Source organism: Ceratotherium simum, chromosome 12 (assembly GCF_057802395.1).
Source record: "Ceratotherium simum simum isolate JZ-2026a chromosome 12, ASM5780239v1, whole genome shotgun sequence".
NCBI lineage: Eukaryota > Metazoa > Chordata > Mammalia > Perissodactyla > Rhinocerotidae > Ceratotherium > Ceratotherium simum.
In genome coordinates this window covers 31,355,023-31,379,095 of record NC_141911.1, presented here as the reverse complement: position 1 = coordinate 31,379,095, position 24,073 = coordinate 31,355,023, and positions in this window count along the sequence as shown.

The following is a 24,073-nucleotide window of genomic DNA, read 5'->3' as shown; positions in this document are numbered from 1 at the left end:
AAAATCCATCCAAAGTCAAGGTACCATCTCTCTTTCTCATGGTCTCTCATCTATGCTTTTCTTTGGTGTCTACTTCATTCTTTACCTTCTCTGTAGACTGGCTTTCATTAATTAACGAATTCAATGAATTCTTATAGAGTGATACTATGTGCTAGGTACTATTCTACACCATTCTAGGTATAGGTAAAGGGCAAAAGTCCCTGTCCTCATGGAGCTTGTGTTCTAGTTGGGGAGAGAGATCATTAACAACAATACAAATATGGTGAGGTAAGTGCTGTGAAAAAAAAGGGATAAGGGAAAGCAACTGAAGGGCTGTTTTATATAGGGGAGAGGGTGACATTTGAGAAGATAATTGAGTAAGGCAATACTGAGACCCAGTGACTGATCAAGGCAGGAGTATAAAGGTCCAACCATTTCAGCCCAGTGAAGGATGATACCTAGGATCTGTTTTAGTGTAAGAGCTTGCCAGGGGGCTGGCTGAGGATAGCAGGTCTGCATCACAGATCAACTTCTCCCTGCTACATTTCCATCCCTTCCATAGTATTGATCCCAAGGACACTCCAAACTAAATATTCTGAACATGAAACCCTATATCAGAGTCTGCTTTCCAGAGAATCATACCTGTGACAATTGGTGCCAAGACTTTGCAGAGAAAGCCAGTGATAAGATGGAGTCTTGGAGCTAGATCACTGACTGTTGGGCCAGCAACAAAGACCCCATCTCTGGTAGGTGGAGTGGAGATAGCTCCCGCTGGTGTTCTGATTGTTAAAACTTACACTAGTGGAGAGTTAGAATGGTATGCTGGTGAAGAGGAATACACTATGTGGTGCAGCGTATTAGATATTTGAAAAGTAGGGAGGAAACAGTAACTTTAAAAACAATGAATTTGATGGCTCCAGGTAAGTTTGATCTTCTAAAAAAGGATGATGAAAAGCTGAGAGTATTTAATAGGCAATGAAAACCAAGTGTGAAAGCCAGAGGGCCTAGGTGTCTTACATAGAGACTCTCATCTTTTGAAGAGGGACATCAGAGAAAGCTGTGGTGACTGGAGACCTGCCTAGGACTTAATTGTCAGAGTAGCTCAGCTCCAGAAAGACTTAAACTTCCAACCAAGGCAGGTAGGCCCTAGTTAGCACCTATGAGCAAGAAATGGACCTTGACACGTAGACTGAATGATTTCCTCGATCCCCAAATCTCGAGTTCCCAGATTCCCCTGAACTCTGAGCCTGAACTAGCCCTCTCCTCCCTATTAATAGCTAGCACTTTCCTTGTATTTTTATTTTTTATTTTTTGTGAGGAAGATCAGCCTTGTGCTAACATCTGTCAATCCTCCTCTTTTTTTTTTGCTGAGGAAGACTGGCCTTGGGCTAACATCCGTGCCCATCTTCCTTCACTTTATATGGGACGCCGCCAGAGCATGGCTTTGCCAAGCGGTGCCTCAGTGCGCGCAGGGGATCTGCACCGGCGAACCCCAGGCCGCCACAGCGGAGTGCGCGGACTTAACCGCTTGCGCCACCTGGCCTGCCCCAACGCTTTCCCTTTATTGAAGACAATGCAGAGATGTCTCCCTCGGGATCTTCCCCATCTCTCTTCCTGGCCATGAGGACTACGACCAGGATTAAGTCTCAGCATAACTCAGCTGGATGTGCTGGGCCTGATAAGAGAGGAAAGGGAATATGCCTCAAATGTGCTGCAAGACTTAGCACATACTGGCAGGAGTCAGGAGAGTATGCATGGGACTGGATTCTGAGGGTGCTTGATGGAGGAGTGTAGCGTCTAAGATTGATCGATGGAGAATATATAGGTTTGGGGGCACTCTTTGGTGATACGAAATTTAACCCCCTGGGAAAGATCCTGGAAGATGGTGTGAACTCACTACTAGGATGTCCCCTAGATTCTAGGGCAGTGATGCTCAAGCAGAAATGTAAAGAAGGGACGGCATGTAGCCAAGCCAAGGGAGGTTGTGGGGTGGATGGAATTGGGACAGGGCGGTTAGGAAGCTCCCCCTGCGCTGCTGGGCCAGGCCTCGCTGCTGCTGCTGCTGTGGCTGCTGCTGAACTGTTGCTGCAGACTTTTCTGCACCCCTCAGAGACTCTGCTCTCTGCACCCCTCAGACTCTGCTCCTCAAACTCCTACTCACCAAGGCACAGGCTTTAAGCTTCTAAGAGCTTTCTAACTCTTTCTTTGAGTGTGCAGAAGTCAATGTAAATCTGCTCTGGGCTTGCTTGTCAGGTGTTTCTCTAAGACTGATTTCCCTGTGGGTCCCTCTGGGCACATGTCCTGTAGGAATTCAAACCTGAGCATCAGAAGATTGTCAGAAAAATCATGGTCTATTACCTCCTCTTCCTATATCAGCTCATTCTCAAATGATTACCCAAAAGCATAACCTCTTATCACCTCTCTTTATATATATTTTCAGTGAGAGAGTAGAAGAAGACTTTAGGCTGGAAGATCATCTGGTAGGAGATTTCAGACAATGGGAACAGTCTCTGAAAGTACAAGAAAAAACCTAGAAATAAAAGATAAAATTTGAGGAACTCTGTAGCTGGAGTGTAGAGTGTGATGCTGGGAATGATGAGCTATATAAAGCAGGAGAGCTAAGAAGAGACAGATTATGCAGGGCTTCGTAAACCAGGCTACGAAGTTTAGATGGTAATCTAAGGGCAATGGGACATAAAGGAGGGCTTTGTTGGGGCTGCAACATCATCAAATTATGCCTTATGTAATCTGGAGAATGATTTGAAAGGGGGGATTTTATTAAGTAACTTTAATTTATTATTTTATTTAATGTTAATTTAATTTAAATTAGTATTTAGTAAAGTAAACAAATATTTGTATAAGTAAATAAAAATGTTTATAAATTATAATCTATGTATTTATATTGTAGGTGTTTAATATATAATAAATTACATTTTTATAAATAAAAAATAACATTTATTCATTAACTTTTTAATAGAAAGCATGTGTTAAGGCATTGTCGATAAGGATGTTGAAATAGAAGAACCAGGTCCATGACCTCCATGTGAGGGAGGTTTTGTGGCCCCAGTGAGGCAACATGGTAACAGGCATAACGACCCAGAGGTCGTATAGATCAAAAGGTGAGCTAGAGGAGTTGAAGGACTGGTGGCGAGGTGGGAACCGGACACGGTAAGAGCCTAGGAGTTGAGAATGAGCATGGGGAGCAGCAAGGATCATCAGCACGCATTTGTCGTTTGTCATGGAGCGGTTGTGCTATTACACAGCACTGTGGTACCACAAGAAGAGGGTCAGCCCATCTCCTCAGCCTCGAGTGCAATTTTCCTTCCCCGCCTGCCTGTCAAAATTCTATCTGTCTTTTAAAGCTCAGCTCAGATACCACCTTTTCCAAAAGACCTTGCTGATTCCAAGTTGGAATTGATTTCTCTCCTCAATTCATTGTTTGCGTGTCTATTTTACTCCTTAACTCCTACTTAGTATGGAGTCAGCTGTGAACATGCCTATCTTCTCCACTAGATTGTAGGCAGGAATCATAAAGGCTTGCGTCTTCCATTGCTAAGCACTGCCCCTAACACCTAGAAAGTGCTCAAGAAGGATTTATTAACTTAATTGGTAAGTGACCCAAATCCCAGGTTAAAGAATTGGCATAATTAGTGGTAGACTTGAGAACAGACTCGAGGTCCCTGGTCCTTCCTAGTGCTTCATAGTCCTTCCTAGTCCTTCATTCTATACATTTTGCAGGGTCAACTATTAGTGTCTGCATGGTCTCCTTTTCCTCCTGGCCTTCATTTTCTGTTTTTATTTTTATCTTATCTGATTATAATAAATTGATTTTTGGTAAGTTTTCTCAACTTTTGTGGAATGAAGCAGAATAGCAATAAATTTTGAAAAAATAACTACAATAAATAATGAACATGCACAACTTTTCTATATTGCACTGTGAAAAGGGGCCATTGTAAAGGAAAGTGATTGGGACTAGATTCTCCAAGTTGTAGGAATAGGTTCTTGGCGTTCAGAATGTGACTTGAGAAATCTTGCAGAAGAAAAGGAAGACCTGCTATATATATTTTGACGTTTGATAATCTGTAATGATTGTGTTAGCAATGTTTTGCAGAACTCTTCCTTCATGTTTATGCTGGTTAAGTTTCTGAACATGTCATCCTGAGACCTGTTCTTCTTAGAGCTATGGATGGGACAGAAGCCCATGAATCAAAACTAGATGAGCAATGATGGAATTAAATTCAAATGATTTCCATAATATGTAAAACTGAAGTCAATCTAAGCAAAAGGAATATATTTTCAAGGAGGTTCAATTTGCATATAAATTTAAATTTAGTGATATTATTGGGCTCCAGTAGGCAGGTAAATAAATAATTTCATTGATATGACATTTGATTAACCTGTGTTTCTTTTATACATCTTTGTAAGTTAAATTTTTCTTCAAGAAAGCAGAAGAAATCCTGACAGTTGGACTGAAATTGCAAATTAAAAGCCATTTTTCATAGACGTGAGTGAAAGTTTAATTATCTAATGGTAATTAATAATTATGTCAATAAGCGGATGCTCAGCTTCAGTGAAAGTAGTGCTCTCGCCAGCCCAGGATTGTGCATACACAATTTCAAAAATCGATTTTATGGTTTTTTAAGTAAAATCTGCCTTGGTGAACTTCTCACTCCTCAAAAAGATTAACTTGTAAACATATAGCTGCACTGGCTTTCTCTTTACTGAAGAGTGTATAAGCAGGTCTCCAAATCACAGTGTGTACAAAATGTGACAGTAAAGTCACAAATGATTAGTGTAAACAAATATTTTGAAAGTTGTTTTCAGATCTACTATATGGATCATACAAGAAAAATAATCTCATTATTTCAGTCACTTCTTATTTATAGCCTCAAACATGATTGTTCAAGTTTGTTCAATTCACCCGTTCCACTACTTCCAAATGACTTGGATTTTTCAAAAATTGCATCCATTCTTGATGGATTAATGCATCACTGAGACTACCTAGAAGGCAGGATCTGTTTCTGACTCATTTTGTTGTATAACATATTGTCTGGCTGATGGTAAATGTTCAAAAAATGGATAACTGTACATCTGAAGAAATTCCTCGGGAATTCCTAAAGCTGTTCAGTGCAGAGAACTTATCTCCAATTTCTGAAATGTCACATAACTCAGTAGTTATGTCCAACAACTGAATATTATCCATTTTGAGCTGGAAAGGAAAACTCATTTATGGGAGTCTCCCTACCATTATGGAAGATATGGGTGGCAATGAGTCGTAGTCAAAGCAATATAATATCAACAGTTTTAAATTTTATAGTACTTTTTACTTTTTCAAGTTCCTTAAGATGCTTTATTTTATTTTATCCTCATAACAATCACATGATAAGAGCAAAAAGTACAGGCAGAGAAAGATCTAGGTTTTATGATGGAGACTAAAGCTTATGTAATTTGGGGGATACTCAATAGGAAAAAGAAAATAAAATTATGTAAGAAAGAATATTTATTTGGAATGGAAAGATTACAAATTACAAACTTAAAAAGATGATAAATACCACAATCATCACATAATCCAGAAAAAAACTATGAACTACCTGACACATATCTGTAGGACATTTTCCCTATATTTCTGGCAGTATAATCTTTGATTCCCTATTCATACAACATTTTAATATAATTTTTATAGACTATCAGAAAGATATTTCAATCTTTCTTTTAGCTTGCTTGATTATTATTTTTATGATTGATAGTTGAGGTGCATGAAATATGTGACTTCATACGCAGATGCATTTGTGGTTGGCAGACTGCTACAGATTGTGCCCTAAAACCCCAAGAATTCTGACAAGTTTTGTTTTGCATGATTCTTAACATAAAGAAAAATATTTATGGCTGATTGGTAATTGTATACATTGGATTCTAGAATATATCTCTAATAGGAGAAAACTTCTGTTTTGACTCAGTCTATGTCCTCCAACAATTAAGAATTATTACCATATTTTTATAGTAACTAAAGCCATTTAAATAAAATTATTCTGGAAATTATACATAAATAACATTAAAGACTTTACATCACATAAGGAGATATAGAATTTGAGTGACTATTTAGCTTTTCTACATCTTAGTTCTAAAGAAGTTTTGTAGCCCTTATTGATACATACAATGACCCAAATGAAATACATTTTAAATAGATGAGAAAATGAGGCAAAAGGAAGATAAGGCCATGGGGAAGACAATGAGATCAAGACAGTGACGACAAACACGGATAATATACTAATAATCTAAGCCTAGTACACTTGAATACTGTGTTAGTTGAACAGGTTAGTTAACTGCTCTGAGCCTTTGTTTTCTTATCTGTAAAATGAAGACATCGGTACTATCTACCTCATAGGGTTTTTGTGTGAGGATTGAATCACTTAATACATGTAAGGTACTCAGCACATGATTAGTACTACATAATATTAGGTAATATTATTACTTAGACGGTGAGCTTCAATTATTGCAAAGTTTATTGTTATTTACTCCTTAAAATAGTGATCAGCAGACAACCGACTTCTTACAGTGTAGACTGTTCTGCTGTAATATTCGAGTTCTTTCAGAGTCATAGAACCAGGGCGACCTCCCACAGTGATAATTTGTCTTTGTGCTGCAGCACTATGTGATATCTGTTTGAAATCAGCTTGAGGATTTGATTTAGTTTGAAGCTGAGTTCTGTCCTACATTCACCAAATACTTTTAAATATACTTTTTAGTGGTTACCTGCATATATAAGCCAAATTTCAGAGACAAGGGAGAAAGTAGAGACATAGAGGAAAAAGTGTGTGTCAGTGTCTGTTTTATTCGTTATTGACGTGGAGTCAGCGTCTGTCTTACTGGTTATTGTTTCCCGGTACCTCTTACAATGTCTAGTACAAAGTGTAGGCGCTCAATAAGTGTTTGTTAGGCCTGAAATTAGTGGTTGAGAATGTAAAATGAGAGACTGCTTAAACAATTAGTTTGGTTTTAAAAGAGCTATTTCCAGACATCTTTTTCTAGACAACTGAACACTAAACACAGGATGGAGATACTGAAATCAGAAATTTTGCAATTAATTTTTAAACTCTTATTTTACTGGCTGATAATAAAATGTCTTTTGCAAAAGGTGTTTATGCTAGTGGTGTGGAGGAGGCAAATTAGGAATAGGTAAAGTTTCTCCCCATTGCTCTGCCACTGTCTCAGTCATTATCTTCATCTGGTTGTTCAAAACTGGATTGTTGGCTTATCTGTTTTTCAGTTTGCAGGAAAGAAAAAAGAGCCAGAGTCTTGTAAACGCAGCTTGTCTATAAAAAAGAGATGACCTGGAAGTTGTATACTTCCCATTCCCTCACTTCCCATTGGCCCAAGCTAAGTCACATGGCCATACCTGGCTTCAAGGGAGATTTAGAATTGTAATCCTTAGCTGGGCAGCCATGTGCATGGGAAGAGGGAAGAACAGATTTTAAAGGGACAAGTAGTAGTCTGTCACATTTGGCACGACCATTTTAAGCAGCATCAATGATTTTTGTACTGAAATTCCTCAAAACAATACTACACATTTTCTTTTCTTTAGGTAGTAAAACTTTATTGTATTCAAAAGAATCTCAAGTGAATGACAACATTAAACAGAGCACCCCTGTGACAGTAGATGGTCACACAGCTGTGTAGGAAAGAAAGAAACCATTTCATTTAACCTGCTGTGTTTGGGGATATCTTTATTAGGATGGGTTAGCATTTACCTTAACAAATTCAGAAATAGGTACCTGGGAATGGTGTACTGTCATAAAAAAATGATGATATGTTGCATATTAGCAGACAAGTAGTGGGTGACAAGAAAATACATATTGCAGTCTAGAATGCTGTTGACCATTTCTCATCACATAATACAATATTTGGTAAAACATCTGTTTTTTTTTTTTTTTGATAAAATCTCTTAGCAAACTAGGAATGGAAGAGAAGGTAGCATTCTTATTCTACAAAATAACCATAGCTGTCATCACACTTAATGATGAAATGTTGAATTCTTTCCCCTTGTGATCAAGAGGAAGACAAGCATGTCTGCTAACACCACTTGCATTCATCACTTTACTCAAAGGTTCCAGTGAGTTCGATAAGGCTAGAAAAAGAAATAAAAGGTACAAGGATTAGAAGGCAGAAGCAAAACTGTCATTATTCACAGAGAGTTTTGCTAGGGTTTGCAAAAACAACATACATAAATTGAATTGTACAAAGATACGATTCACAAAAGCATCAAAAATATGAAGCACTTTGGAATAAGTTCACAAAATATGTGCCAGACTTCTACAAATAATCATAAAAGACTTTATGAAAAGAATTCTATAAAAATGGAGAGATATGCACTATGTTCATAAATTGGAAGACTAAGTACTGTACATGCCAAATCATTTAGAGAGTCAATGCTATCTGAATTGAGATCCCCAGAGTGCTTTGTGTGTAACTTGGCAAGTTGAGTCTAAAATTTATGTAGTATACAAAAGGCCAAGATTGCCCCAAAGAAGAACAAGTTGTGAAGATTTGCTTACCAGCTATCAAAAATTTTTTTGACAATATAGTAACTAAGGCAGCATGGTATTGGTATGGAGATAGACAAGCCAGTGGAATGGACTAGAGAACCCAGAATCGTATCCACACATTGTGGATACTTGATATTTGACAGAGGCAGCACTACAGGTCAGTGGAGAAGAGATATAGTTTATAATAAATGGTGATTATAATAAATGGTGGTGAGACAGTTCAGTATCCATGTAGAAAGATATGAAACTTGACTCTACTTCATCCCATACACAAAAAACAATTCCAAGTGGATCAAACTCTTTCCATATTTCATTGATTCTAAGAGTCACATTTTAAACATTCAAATATCTCTAAAATCAGGATGTTTTCACAATCAATGACATGGCATAGTTTACTTAGCAATAGTCTTTCTTTTTTGTGTGGAATAAATTTATGGTTGGTCTTATATTTGATGATGACTTAGGTTTGATGAAATATGGTATAACAGTTTGGGTTTGGTCGGGAAAATAAAAGTCAATGTATGTATTCTGAGAATAAAATATTTTAATACAGGGAATTAGAGGCTTCCACAACCAATAGAAGGACAAAGAGAGTGAAGAGCAGGGAAGCTGTCGTTGCTGATCTTGCTAGCAGTGCTTGAGAGCTCACCTGTAGGCAGCTGTAAATCTCAGGAATCTCCAAGAAGCTATTGACCACTCCCTCAGCTTGCAGCATCTCAGAAAGCCACTACCAGTGATATGAGATGCCTACAGCACCAAAATGGTTAATTCGAAGATAGACATTCTTATGACCCTCTGATGCTGTTAGCAAAATATTATAAGAAAGAGACATGCTCAGGCTAGAATTTGGTCCCCATTATGTATTGTGTGTACAATGGGAAGGATGTAGGTAACATATCTAACCTGCTTTCTAGTTTATACATTTCTGGACCATGAGGAGCCATTCTGGACCAGAGGGAGAATCTGCTCATCACTCAGGGATCCTGAATTTTGAGCTGGTTGCAGTAATTGGATGGGGCTTTTGATATTTTCCCTTGGGAAAAGGGTGTTATGTTGTATGTGTGGGTAGAACTGTGTGTAGGATATTTGGGTGGACAGAGGGGCAGACTATAGCTGACTGCAAGTTGTCTCTTTCTTCCTAGATATATGGTAATACATGTAGAGACTACATTTCCCAATCTTCCTTGCAGCTAGATGTGGCCATGTGACTAACATTGGACCAAGGAGATATGAGGGGAAGTGATGTATTCCACTTACATCTCTTCTGCAACTTAGGTACCAGTCATTTTTCTCAGACATCAGTTCTTTTGTCCTTGCAGGAAGTGGAACGCAGACATGCCAGAGACCTGGCTATGACCATGACGACAAGGACAGTGCCTTTGGGCATGGCCAACCACAAGGTGGAAGGCACATGGATTTCAGAATGTCCAAGTGGAGCAGAGAGGTTCTGCAAGCCTAGAACAGTTAAACTGTAGTGTGATAGGGAAGTAATAATCTACCTTATTTAAGCCATTGTATGTTGGAGTCTCTTTGATCTATCATATCAAAATTATAATCATTGACAAGTACTTATAATGAATGTGATATAAAGTAATATTTGTAGGTAGGTATTTTACCACACAATAAATTTAGCTATAACCCTTTTAACTCCTGAGATCATTTTAAAATTAGCAAATCCAAAGCCTTATACTTGAAGTTTTTCCATGGTCTAGGTTTTATATGAATTCCTTTAATCCTGTCTTCCTTCAACTCCCAATAGAAGATTAACTTGGACAATGTGAATTGTTTTTCACAGTGTATCTTTACAAACAAGGCCAGAGATATTGTAGAAGCTCAATAAACATTCTTTGAATGATTAAAAATGATGAAAATGGACAATATACTGTAGTGTTTCAAAAGAACAAAAAAATTTAAAAATTTATTGAAAAGAAAGATAACTTTCTCCTTGAATTTTGGATAAAGGTGTTAATTTTGTCCTGAAGTTTGAAGTTTCTGACTGAAGCCATTCTTTTAGCCATTAAGAAAGTGGCTCATTTTTCAAACTGATGTCTGTCAGATTCTATTTCCAGTCCTAAAGTATTCTTTGGCCATCATTATATCCTTTTATAACAAGAGATAATCCTGAAGTTTGTTTGCAGATCAGCATTTTGTATAATATTATGTCCTCCATCAATTATTTTATCTTCCCTGAGATGTTTTATCTTAATTGTAAATGTTTCTAGTGGCTTTCATCACTTTCTTCGGCTTTCTCCTCAAGTCGTCTTCTCAACGAACCTTGCCGTGATCGTTCCATTTAAAATTGCACACAGATCCCCACCTCCACACACCTGATCCCCTTTACCTCTATCTATTTATTTTCCATTGCACTCTCCATCTTCTAATATGCTATATGATTTACTTATCACAGTTATTGCTTATTATCTGTCTCTTCCCACTAGAATAGAAAGTCCTTTCAGGAAGAGATTTTTTTTTTTTTTTGAGGAAGATTGGCCTTCATCTAACATCTGTTGCCAATCTTCCTCTTTTTCTTTTTTCTCCCCAAAGCCCCAATACATAGTTGTATATCCTAGTTGTAGGTCCTTCTAGTTCTTCTATGTGGGATGCCACATGCTCATCAGCATGGCTTGATGAGCAGTGAGTATGTCTGCACCCAGGATCCGAACCAGCGAACGCCGGGCCGCCTCTGGAGTGGAACGCGTGAACTTAACTGTTATGCCACCAGGCTGGCTCCCGAGATTTTTGTCTCTTTTATTCATTGATGTATCTTTACATTGATGTATCTTCTAGGTACTTTAGTACCTAGAGTAAGTGCTCAATAGATATTGGTTAAATGAATGAATAATCGCCACTTTATTAAAGAATATTTTGATTAAACTTTATTTAGGCAAACAATTGAACAATTTGTTTAATACAAGGAACTTTAAAAGTATATTTTATTTTAAAACCTGAATATATATTTTCAGGAAAGATATTCAGACAACAAAATGAATGCAGTTGGGTTTCTTTTCTACTTCCCTGTATGAATTGTTATTCATTTTGGCTAAGAAAAAAATTTTCGTTTGCAAGATTGATGGCTATACCATACTATTTCAGCCCATGATTTTACCACAGAATATCATCACAATCTGAACATGTTATCCTACATCTCTGTTAAGTTCATAAGAGAAGATTTTTGCGCTCCATCCTTAGAAAGCACTCCATGCTTTATTGACTTTGTAGGATTGCAGCCAGTTGGTTCTGATAGGGCCAGCATCATCTCTAAATGATGAAGGTTCTATTTCGGGTATTGTTGCAGTGCCACTGGGCACAGGGACTAATTCAACCCTGCAAATCAAATTCCAAATATAATCAGGCATGTTGGGGCAAAAAAGTGGGGAGGCCAAATAAGTAACCATTATTATTGCCTGGATGGCAGGGAGTCATGCCCAGTGCACACTGACACCTGGGTGCAATTTACTGCTGTCTTATTTTACATTCCTGCATCCACACCCTCACCCTATATAAGTAGCTAACATTTATTCACCATTTACTAGTGCCAGATACTGTTATAAGCACTTTATGTTATATTTTTTTTATAATTAACTCTTCTCAGCAATATGATGAATTAGATAATTTAATTAACCCAATTTAAGGGGGAAGAAACTGAGGCATAGAGACAATTTGCCCAAGTTCACTTGTCTAGTAAATGGCAGAGTTAGCGTTAACAAGCAGCAGTCCTCCTCTAGAGCCCATGCTCTCCAACACTACCATATTATAAGATTACTATTTGAATCTCCTGTTCACAAGTTCCCTGATGCCTATCGAATTTACTTCCCTGGGCAGTCAGCACTTTCTATAATCTGGCATCATCTTGCCCTCCATTGTGTTCGCCAATATTCATTCTGCTTCAAACACTCTGTTCACTAAAGGATTTATTGCTGTTTTCAGCCTGCTGTGTCAGTGGTAATTTCCTTTTTAAAATTCTTCCTCAGAGACTGTGTGATATGTAGGAGTGTGTTAGTTAGTTTTAATCCACATGGGCAGTGGTTAGTTACCTGAAGAGGGAATAAACACTTCATGGGTGGTGATGTAGTATTTAATCAAAAGGGCACTCTCAGAGAAGAGAGCTACTATGAGCTCTTTAACTATCTTTAGCTCTAATCAACACTAGATGCTTTGTCCATTAGCAAAATGAACGTTAGAAATTAGTTTTTGATAGTGAAATTAATTGTGTTCAAGATATGTGGATTGGCCAGAAATATGATAGTGTATAAGAATCTAGCAAGCCCAGTAGTCTGTACCCTTTGATATGGTACCCATGGCTTGATTCCAAAATGTTGCCTGTGGGCAGCCTTCAATTCAGAAAAGTCTGGCTGTCAATTCAGAAAAGTCATAAGGCTGACTGATCCTGCCTTTGGAATATTATTGGTTTCATCTCTAGTGAACCATTCATGTCAGTTATGTTCAGAGTACCTAAAAAGACAGAGAAATGAAGAAATGAGACTTGACCTCATAAAACAAGTTTCTGTTTATTTGTCTGCTTGCTAATAAATGTTTGTAGGTGTAGACACGTTTGGTCTGAAAATTATTTTCATTGGAAACTGGTAATGAGTTCGCAGAGAGGCTCCCTAGAGCCTCGCATTCATCTAACAGCCGCTACCTACTGGTGGGTACTGAAATCTACTATAAAATTCTGATAATTATAAATGGCCACACTGGCTGAATCAGTTTGCTACCACACCCATTCCAGGTTCATTTCTCCTCTCTAAACTCTTCTCATAAGTATTGTTTCCCACTGAGATACTGTTCAGCTCATCTATACATTTCACAGAACACATCATCTTTTCATGACCCGGCTCAAAATTCCACTTTCTCATGAAGCCTTTGTTGACTCTTTTAACCCTTTCTGATCATTGTGATGGACTCTTCAGGCACTTACATATGGCACACATAAAAAAACTTTTGATTATACATGCATTTCCCTGACAGTGTTCATTATGTGATTTAGATACAATTTAATTAAGGAACAAGATGTGCATTAAGTGGATCCCAGTTGGTGATAATGCCCATCATCATTGGGAGCCATTCCTTTGCACATGGGAAGCAGTGTCGCTGCTTTGCTCTCTGGCATCTTTGTTCTTTCATCTTGTGGTGCCTTGTTTATCATTATTCTTTTGTTCTCTTGTTTACCTTTGGAGATTTTAAACTTTGATGGAAGCAAAATTACAAAGTAAAGGCTAAAGGTGAGAAAGAAGAAAGAGTTACTGAATGTATGGATCAAAGATCAAAGGAGGACGATTTTACATCCGCTTTTGCCAGTTTTAATCCACCAATTTATTTTTAACTTGCAATAACAGCATGCACATACAGAATATTCTGCTATAAAAACCATGTTTGTTACTGAAATTCTTGCAGGGAAAACAATTTTGTATTATGAGTCTGAAGTTGTATAGCTCCACCCCTTTCTCTCTCTCTCTTTTTTTAACACAATAGCGACTTTATTGAGATATAATTGACATTCAATAAACTACACATATTTAGAGTGTAGTTTGATAAGTTTTGACATATGTATATACTAATGAAAATATCATCACCCTTAAGATAGTGAACATATCCATAACCTCCAAAAGTTTTCTTGCACTCCTTTATCATCCTTCCCTCCTAACCCTCCCCACATGCCTCCTCCCTACTGATCTGTTCTCTGTCACATAGGGAAGTTTACATTGTCTTGAGTCTTATATAAATAAAATTATATAGTATATATTCATATTTATATGGCTTCTTTCACTCAGCATAATTATTTTAAGAATCACTCATGTTGTTGTGTGTACATACTGTTTGTTCTTTTTATTGCTGAGTAGTACTCCATTGTATGAATGCACCACAATTTGTTTTTCTTTTTTTTTATTGAGGTCACATTGGTTTACAACATTATATAAATTTCAGATGTATATCATTATATTTTGATTTCTGTGTAGACTACATCATGTTCTCCACCCAAAGGCTAATTAGCATCCATCACTGTACACATGTGCCCTATTACCCCTTTGCCCTCCCCCCTCCCCCCTTCCCCTCTGGAAACCACCAATCTAATCTCTGTATCTATGTGTTTGTTTATTGTTGTCGTTAGCTTCCACTTATGAGTGAAATCATATGATATTTGACTTTCTCCTTTCTCTTTAAATTAATAGATTTTACACATTTTTTGATAACAAGTTTTCTTAGGAAACTTAAGTTTCCTTAGGAGCCTTATATTATATATATATTTATATATATATATTATATTATTATATAATATATATATATTTATATATATATATTATATTATTATATAATATATATATTTATATATATATTATATTATTATATAATATATATATATTATATTTATAAATATTATATATATATTATATAATAATATAATATATATAATTGCATTAGAACAGACCGCAGACCATTGTGCTGAAGTATTTGTTTAATAGTTGAAATATTGTCTATTCAATGGAATTTAAAAGTCCTTAAAGGATAGGAACTTATTGAACACCTCTTTGGATTGTCTTTATGCCTAACACAATCCAAGGCACATGGTAATAGGAGGCAGGAGGGAACAGGAAGGGAAGAGATCTGGTATCAAGTATTGATTGATTTAAAGCCCATCTAGCATTTTAACTAATTCATTGAGAGAGGGAGTCAATTTCGTGTATGTAATTGTTCTTCTAAGCATTTTGTAAGCTCAAGAATCCATAGCAAGTTACCTCACAGCAACTCATATGAACACTGAGAACTTGAGAACATACAGAAAGAAAACTTTCTGTAAGATAGAGCCAGGTCAAACAATAGATTCAGGTAATAGATTTTCTAAAGATATAAATGGAGGGCAGGTTCTCCAAGATGTCATAGTTACTTTGGGCTCAACTGCTGTATCAGAAAGAGCTCATTTGATTTGTTTTATCTAATTTCATAAATGATTGTGTTGTTCCCACTTGTAGCTTGACCTAATGAAATTAAAAAAAAACCTAAAAAGTTCTAATATTAACCAGCTGGGTGATGTAGGCTAAATTATTTAATACCTCTAGGTTTCACTTTCCACTTTTATAAAATAGGAACACCAGTATTCCATGAGCTAATACATGTGAAAGCACGCAGCACTGTGCCTGGCACATAACTAGCAATCAACAATAGTTTGCTGGGAAACAAGCTGAAATCATTTATTCAGAGAGCTGTTCTTAAGTCGTATCAGACAATTAATTATTGAATGCTAATCAGAGGCAGCATGACATGATGGTGAAGAGTATGAACTTGACCACATGCACATAGTGGTACCTGTGATCTTGGGCAAAGTACTTAAATTTTCTCTGCCTCAGCTTTGTCACTTGTAAAATGGAGATAATAAGACTTCACTTGTGTTGAGGATTAAATTATTTGATGTATGGAAAGCATTTAGAATAACGCTTGACAATGGCAAGCATTCAATAAATTTCAGTGAATATTAAGTTACATGCAAAGGACTGTATTAGGAGTCATAGAGGGTAATAACTCAAAGATTAATGTGACTCAGTTCTTTTTTTCAAGGTATTTATAATATACTGCATGTGGTAGGAGGGAGGGAAGCTAGCCTGGTTAATCAAATATTAAATAATCTGTAAAATGAGATGCAAAGTAAAAAGATGAACTATCATGAGAATATCAAATAAGGAGTTAGTGATTCGGCCTAGGCAGACCAATGAGAGCTTCAAATGAGGCAGTGGCATTTGAATAGGCTTTAAAGGATCAAAAGAATTTTAATAAAGAATGGGCAAACTTATTTCAGTACAACAGAATCACATGAACAAATGTATGGGGTCTTGAGAATGCTTGGAATGTTTGGGAAATAGACATGGCTGGAATGTAGGAGGCATTGGAAAAACGTAGGAATACAAGAGGATGGGAAGGTATTTTGGAATCAGGGAATCTTGCATGCAATGCTAAGAATTCAATCATGTAGAATGAAGGCTAGTTCCTTTTCCTCCCACCATATGCAATATATTATAAACTCCTTGAAAATAAGAAGGAAATCACATTCATCTTTGAGAGTTGTTATCCTCTACAACTCCTGGTACAGTAACTTGCAATGAGAAGCTTTTTTTTACCTAATAAGCTTTTTTTTTTTTTTTAATTGAGATAATTGTAGATTCCCCTGCAGTTGTAAAAAATAATACAGAGAAATCCCGTGTACACTTTGCCCAGTTCCCCCAATTGTTAACATTTTGCAAAACTAGAATAAAATATCACAACCAGGATATTGACGTTGATACAATCCGCTCATCTTATTCAGATTTCCGCAGTTTTACTCATTTGTGTGTATGTGTGTATTAAGTTGTATACAATTTTTTTACCTGTGTATGTTCATGTATCTATCACCACAGTCAAGGTACTGAACAGTACAATGCTACAGGGATCCCTCATGTTGCTCTTTTATAGCTACACCCATTCTCTTTTGCCCTTCTCCCCCAATCACTGGCAAATACTAGCCTGTCTTCCATTTCTACAGTTGTGTCCTTTCAAATGGAAACATATGGTATGTGACACATTAGGATTGACTTTTTTCACTTAAAATAATTTCCTGGAGATTCATCCAAGCTGTTGTGTGTATTAATAGTTACTTTTCATTGCTGAGTAGTATTCCATAGTATGGATATAGTACAGTTTGTTTAAGCATTCACCTGTTGAAGGCCGTCTGGGCTGAGTACAGATTTTGGCTATTATAAATACAGCTGCTATGAATGTCCACATGCAGGTTTTTCTGTGAAAATAAGTTTCATTTATTTAGGATAAATACCCTGAAGTGCAATTGCTGTGTCAGATGATAGTTGCATCTTTAGTTTTTTAAGAAGCTGCCCAACTGTTTTCTGGAGAGGCTGCACCATTTCACATTTCCATCAATAATGTATGCGTGATCTAGATTCTCTGCATCCTTGCTGGCGTTCTGGAGTTGGCACTATTTTTTATCTTAGCCATTCTGCTAGGTAGGTAGAGATATGTCATTTGGGTTTTAACTTGCATTTCCTTAATGGCTAATGATGTTGGACGTTTTTTCATGCCCTTATTTCCTATCTGTATATCCTCTTTGGTGAAATGTCTGTCCATGTCTTTTGCCCATTTTTTAATTGTGTTTGATTTTTTTTATGGTTGAGGATTGAGAGTACTTTCTACATTTTAGGTATGTGGTTGGTAAATATTTTCTCCCAAACTGTAGTTTGTCTTTTCATCCTTTTACATGAGCTGTCATAGAATAATAGATTTGTATTTATGAGGCCCAAAATATTAATTTTTTTCTTCGATAGCATTTGTTGTCAAATCTCAGAATTCTTCGACTAACCCTATATCCTCTAGACTTTCTCCTATGTTTACTTCTAAATATATTATAGTTTTTAATTTTACATTAAGTTTATAATCCATTTTGAGTTTAATTTTGTGTAAGTTGTGAGGTTTAGTTTCTTTTTTTTTCCCCTTTTCTGTTTTTGCCTTCAGAGGTCCAATTGCTCCAGGCTATCCTTTTTCCATTGAATCAGTTTTACACCTTGGTCAAATATAAATTGAGTATATTTGGGTGAATCTATTACTTGCTCTTCTATTCTGTTTCATTGAAGTGTGTGTCTATTCCTCTACCAATATCATGCAATGTCTTGATACTGCCAGTATCACAGTGTCTTAATTGCCATAGCTATATTGTAGAGTAATTCTTCCTACTTTTTTTTTTTGGTGAAGATTGTTTTATCTGTTCTAGGGCCTGTGCCTTTCCATATAAATTTTAGGATAAGCTTGTCTATAGCTACAAAAAAATCTTGCTTGGATTTTGTTAGAAATTGCATTAAATATATAGATGAGTTTGTGCAGAATTGAACTCTTTATTATGTTAAGTCTTCCAATCCATGTACAGGGTATTTCTCTCCATTGTCTTACTTGATTTCTTAATCAAAATTTTATAATTTTTAGCATATATGTTTTAATAAGTATATATTTAATTTTCTTTGGAGCAATTGTAGATCCTATTTTGTTATTAATTTTGCTTTCTGCACATCATGGTTGTCATTGGTATATAGAAGTGTGATTGATTTTTGTGATTGATCTGTATCCTGTGACCTTCCTAAACTACATGATTAGTTCTTAGAGTTTTTTATAGATTCCTTGGGATTTTCTCCATAGACAATCATGACATCTGCAAATAGGGGCATTTTTATTATTTCTTTTACAATCTGCATGTCTTTTATTTCCTTTTCTTGCTTTATGGTACTGGCTAGAAATAACTTCTTGAACTATGTTGAATAAGAGCAGTGAGAGTGAACACCTTGTCTTTTTCCCAATCTTAGGGGGAAAGCATTCAATCTGTCACCATTAAGTATAATGGCAGTTGTAGGGCCTTTTATAGGTGTTCTTTATCAATTGAGATAGTTCCCCTCTATTCTTAACTTTCTGAAAGTTTTTATCAAGAATGAGTGATAGCTTCAATGAGAAGCTTTTGAAAGTTTATTTTGGGCAGGAGAATAACATGGTTCATTCTGTGTTTAAGGGTAAAACTGTGGTTGCAAAATGTGACGAGAGGTTGTGAGAGGTTGGAAGAGGGAAGAGCGGTTAGAACCTATCCTTATTATCTCGTGGAGCAGGCATTGTTGGTTGCCTAACCACTACTTTATTTTTGCTAATAGAACCCTGATTTTGTTCAGGTATTTGTTAGCTTGAGGTGCTTCTGGGGATGCTGAGCTCTACCTGGCTCCAGTCGGTGAATCATGATTGGTTTAGAGAGTAGCTGTAAGACCCAGTTACGGCCAAGGGGACATAGGAGAAGTTTGCTAAGTGGGACTCTGGCGAATTGTTTCCTAGTCTTGACAAAGAGGTTTATCACATGGATAAGGAGAACAGATTAGTGGTTACTAGAGGGGAAAGGGGTGAGGGGAGGGTGAAAGGGATAAAGGGGCACATATTTGTGATGACGGATAAAAACTAGGCTATTGGTGATGAACACGATGCAGTCTATACGGAAAGTGATATATAATAATGTATACCTGAAATTTACCCAATGCTATAAGCCAATATGACTCCAATAAAATAATTAAAAAAAAAAAGATTTATTTTATGAGGTGCTTCTTTTAAGCTTTGGTGTTGCTATCTGTATATGGTAGCTGGAAGATCAGCAACCATCCTGTGATTGTAAGGGGAGCCAGCCTAGAAAGCACAGGCATTGGTTTATGTATCCGTGTGTGAATATTACTTACTGCCAGAATGAGACAGAGCTCATCAACAATTCAGTTCATAGTATTTGCTCTTATAGATTTAAGTGCTAAGAAACTTGTTTACTTGAATAGGTAGAGAGGAATGGAAGGGGTTTTGTTTTAATGGTATTGCATTTCTTTGAACTCCTTCTGAATTATTGCTCTAATCACAAAAATTTATTTTTAATGATCTATCAGCTGACATTAAGTCCTCCTTTAACTTTATTGAAAGTGAAGAATTGGAAGCTATCTAAATACAAAAACAAAATTATAATGCAGTCATTAGCGTCATTCACTTTCTCAACTGGGGACTGGCGCTTCCAGCTGTCCTTTTGTTGTGTTTGCAGTTTTTAACACCTCAAGACTGTGTATAATTACAAATTCCAGTGGGTGAGAGGAATGTCTTTCTTTTTTGAAGTGGGAGAGAAATTATCGGAAAAGACTGGTGTGGGAGAGAAAAATCAGAATTATGCCTGAAATTCGGGTGTGTCCTAAGGTAGATGTGTTTTAGGAAAAATACATAAAGAAATTAAAGACCTGGTCACTGATCTCATAGTATAAAGCATGTTCCAGTACTTCTTGGAAAGTCTCTGAGTTCTGCCAGGTCTATGAAATACCAGGTTGAAGACTGCTAATTTAAAATACTTTTTAATTTATATTTTCTGTTATTTGAAGCTAACAGCAATTAATGAGTACATTTTGGTAACATATGATGAAATCTTGATTAATGCTTTTGAAATTCTTTTGCCTTTGTTAGGAATGCCCTCCCTGTTTCTTGTATTCCTAGCACTCAATTTTCAAAATGGCTCAAGGATCTCCCTCTGTGAAAAGCTTTCCCTGACTCTTCCAAATGTACTGGCCCTGGAGTTCCCAGGTCTTCTCTGCTTACCTTATGTGGTACCACAATTGTTTATTTACTTGTATGCCTTCCCATCCACCCCCAATTAGACTGTAAGATTTTACTGGTGTAGGGCAGAAAGACAAATCCTCTACCCCCTCTAGGTCCTTCTGGCTGGGCTACAAATTAAATTGACATGAGACAGAATAACAGGAGAAAATCAAACAGAGCTTTATAACACATATACATGGGAGAAACTCAGGAAAACTGAGCAACTCGCCAAAATGGCAGAGGCTGTTACCGTAAATACTATCTTCAGCTAAAGACAAACGAGGATGTTGGAGGTGGGGGGAGTCAGTTATGGGAGATTACCACAAAAGCACCGTAACCAAGAGTAAGGTTATTATGCAGATTTAAGTCTGAGCCTTCTGCATTGATAAGAGTTTCTGGAGATAAGTCATTCCCCTCTTCCTGGTACTTTTACAAATGGAGATTTCCCTTACAAATGTAAATGTCTCATACAAAGGGTAATTCTACTTTTCAGAGCTTCTCCCTCATCTGCAGTTTCTTAAAAGTAACCAGCCCAAAATAGTCCTCATGCCAAAGAGACACATTTCAGTGTGGCGAATTCTGATCCCCCACACTGGGCAGGGATCATGTCTTATTTTATTTTGTATTCTTGTTAACTAGTAAAGCACACAGCCTATAGTAAGTGCTCAAAAATATTTGTTAAATAAACAAATGGATGAATGGATGCATCATGAATGACTAATTGAGGAATGTTGAAAAGAGAATGAGAAAGAGGAAATAGGTAGAGAAGACACTGTGAAAACTGAATTAACAAAAGACTTGATGATTGATTGTAGAAGTTTTGGGGAAATGATGAAACTTGGAAGGGCTAGCAGTCCACTGAATACATTACAATGCTTCTTCTTGAACCATAGATAGACTATATTTCCCAGTTTCCCTTGTAGTTAATATGACCTTGTGATTGAGTTTTAGTCAATAGAATGTGAGTAGAACTGATGTGTACTACTTCCAAAACTGGCCCAGAAAAATTCTCATGTGCAACCTTCCAGGCAATTTTCTTTTCTGCCAGGTTGATACAGAGAGTATGGCAGCCTTGGAAGCCATATGTTGAAGGTGGCAGAGCCACAGCATGGAAGGAGCATTGGAATCATGCTATGGTCTGAACATTTGTGTTTCTAAACTTCATGTGTTGAAATCCTAATGCCCAGTGTGCTGGTATTAGGAAGGAGCTAAACACCTGAGGGCAGAGCCCTCATGAATGGGATTATTGTCTTTATAAAAGAGGCCCCAGAGGGATCCCTTGACTCTTGTCCAATGTTAGGATACACGAGAAGTCTGAGCCCTGGAAGAGGGCCCTCACCTGACCATGTTGGTGTCTTGATCTCCGATTTTCAGCCTACAAATATGTGAGAAATAAATTTCAGCTGTTTATAAGCCACTCAAGTGGTGTTTTATTACAGCAACCTGAATAGACTGAGACAAACCAGTATCACCGCTTGGAGAATAAACACCAGGTTTAGAATTTATATAAACAAGAAACAAATTCTATCATACTGAGCCACTCAGTTTTGGAGTTTTGCTGTTCCAACAGCTAATGGTATCCTACCTAGTAGAGAAATTGGTACCTGGACTCGAGTCTCGTAGTAACAAAACCTGAGATGTGTTGTTTTAGCAGTCAGGCAACAAAGATATGATGCCAGGGGCTGGAGGGATTGAGACCCCTATGAGGTGGTGGTAAAACATTTGGTAAAACTGTTGTCTGCAATAACTTGGCAATCAGACCATGTATGACTGAGCCTGCACTCTAGGGAAGAGATGGGCAAGAGCCAAGGGATTGTAAGTGTGGGCTTTTATTTTTCTGTCTTTATTAAAGTATTACAAAAAAAAATGAATTTAGGAAATAATTAGTTGATTTACAAGCAAAATGAAAGGGAATAGAAAGAGTCTAGAAATTTGGGGTCTCAAAAAGTTAGAGCGATCAATAGCTTCTAGACCTCAAATAGCAAAAAATAAGATTAAAAGAGGTCTGTTGAGACTCAGCCCTGCAGCAAAGGTGAGATTAGGTGCGGTGAGCTCATGGTAGCCTCAATTAAATTGAAAGAAGAGGCATGCTGGTGAGAGGGAAAGCAAGACATTGCAACACGCCTTGAGAATTCTGTCTAAGAAAGACCGTTGGGTGTGGTTATTGATACATGGAAATGACTGGAAACGAATAGACCAGAAGCCTAGTAAGTGTTGGAGGAAATTATATTGCAAATGAGATGAGTCTTTTAACAACACTCCCAAACTTACCTGAGTAGGGAGCAGTCTACAAAAGCCCCTGTGATGCCAAAGAAGACATACTTCTCAACAACCACTTCAGATGTGGCCGTTGAGGACAATGCACAAAGAATAATCTTCCAAAGGGTGAAGCCAGGAGGTAAAGAGAACAAGGGACAAAAATTCCCCCTAGAGAGCAGAATCAGGACCTGATCAAGGAAATTCCTTCACTGCCAGGACAGAGTTTCCTCAAAATTCCTATTTGGAATAATTTCATCATTTCTATGGGCCAGTGACTATTTCTCCAATTCTTTCCTTTTTCAAAGGAAATGTTTACTGTGGCTTTCTTGTCCCCCCTACACCTTATATATTAGAGGTGAGTAAGTGTGTATGTGTGTGTGTGTGTGTGTGTGTGGTGAGGGGGGCAGACAACTTGTATTTTTAGGTTATAAGTCACTGGACAATGAGAAGACATTTCTATACTTGGAGAGGGGCATGCATCACCAGAGACTCTTGACTTTGGGCTGGATGCAGTAACTGGATGGGACTTTGGCTTCTATCCCTTAGGGAGAGGTAAGTGTGTTCTTTGTGTGGAAAGAAAGATGGAAAGGATATTTGATGAACAGAAGGGTGGACGGTGGTAGAATCTGGCTAGCCATCTACCAAACCTACTTACTCTTCTTCCTGGGAATACAGCTAGGTTACATTTCCTGTCCTCCTGCTAGGGATTGAATTGTGACCCTCTCAAACTCATATGTTAAATTCCTAACCCCCAGTGTGGCTGTATCCGGATATAGGGTCTTTAGGAGGTTATTTAGGTTAAGTGAGGTCATAAGGGTTGGGCTCTAATCCCATAGGATTATGGCCTTGTAAGAAGAGGAAGAGATCTCGCTTGCTCTCTCTCCACCATGTGAGGACACAGTGAGAAGGCAGCCATCTATAAGCCAGGAAGAGACTTCTCACCAGCACATCTAATTGGCCAGCACATTGATCTTGGACTTCTAGCCTCCAGTACCGTAAGAAATAAATTTCTGTTGGTTAAGCCATCCAGTCTGTGGTATTTTGTTGTGACAGCCCAAGTAGATTAATATACCTCCCTTCAGTGTGGTCATATGAATGATTTCTAGTAAATGGAACGTGAACAGAAGTAATGTTCATCATTTTCAGAAACAGCCACAAAATCACTTTTGCCTTAT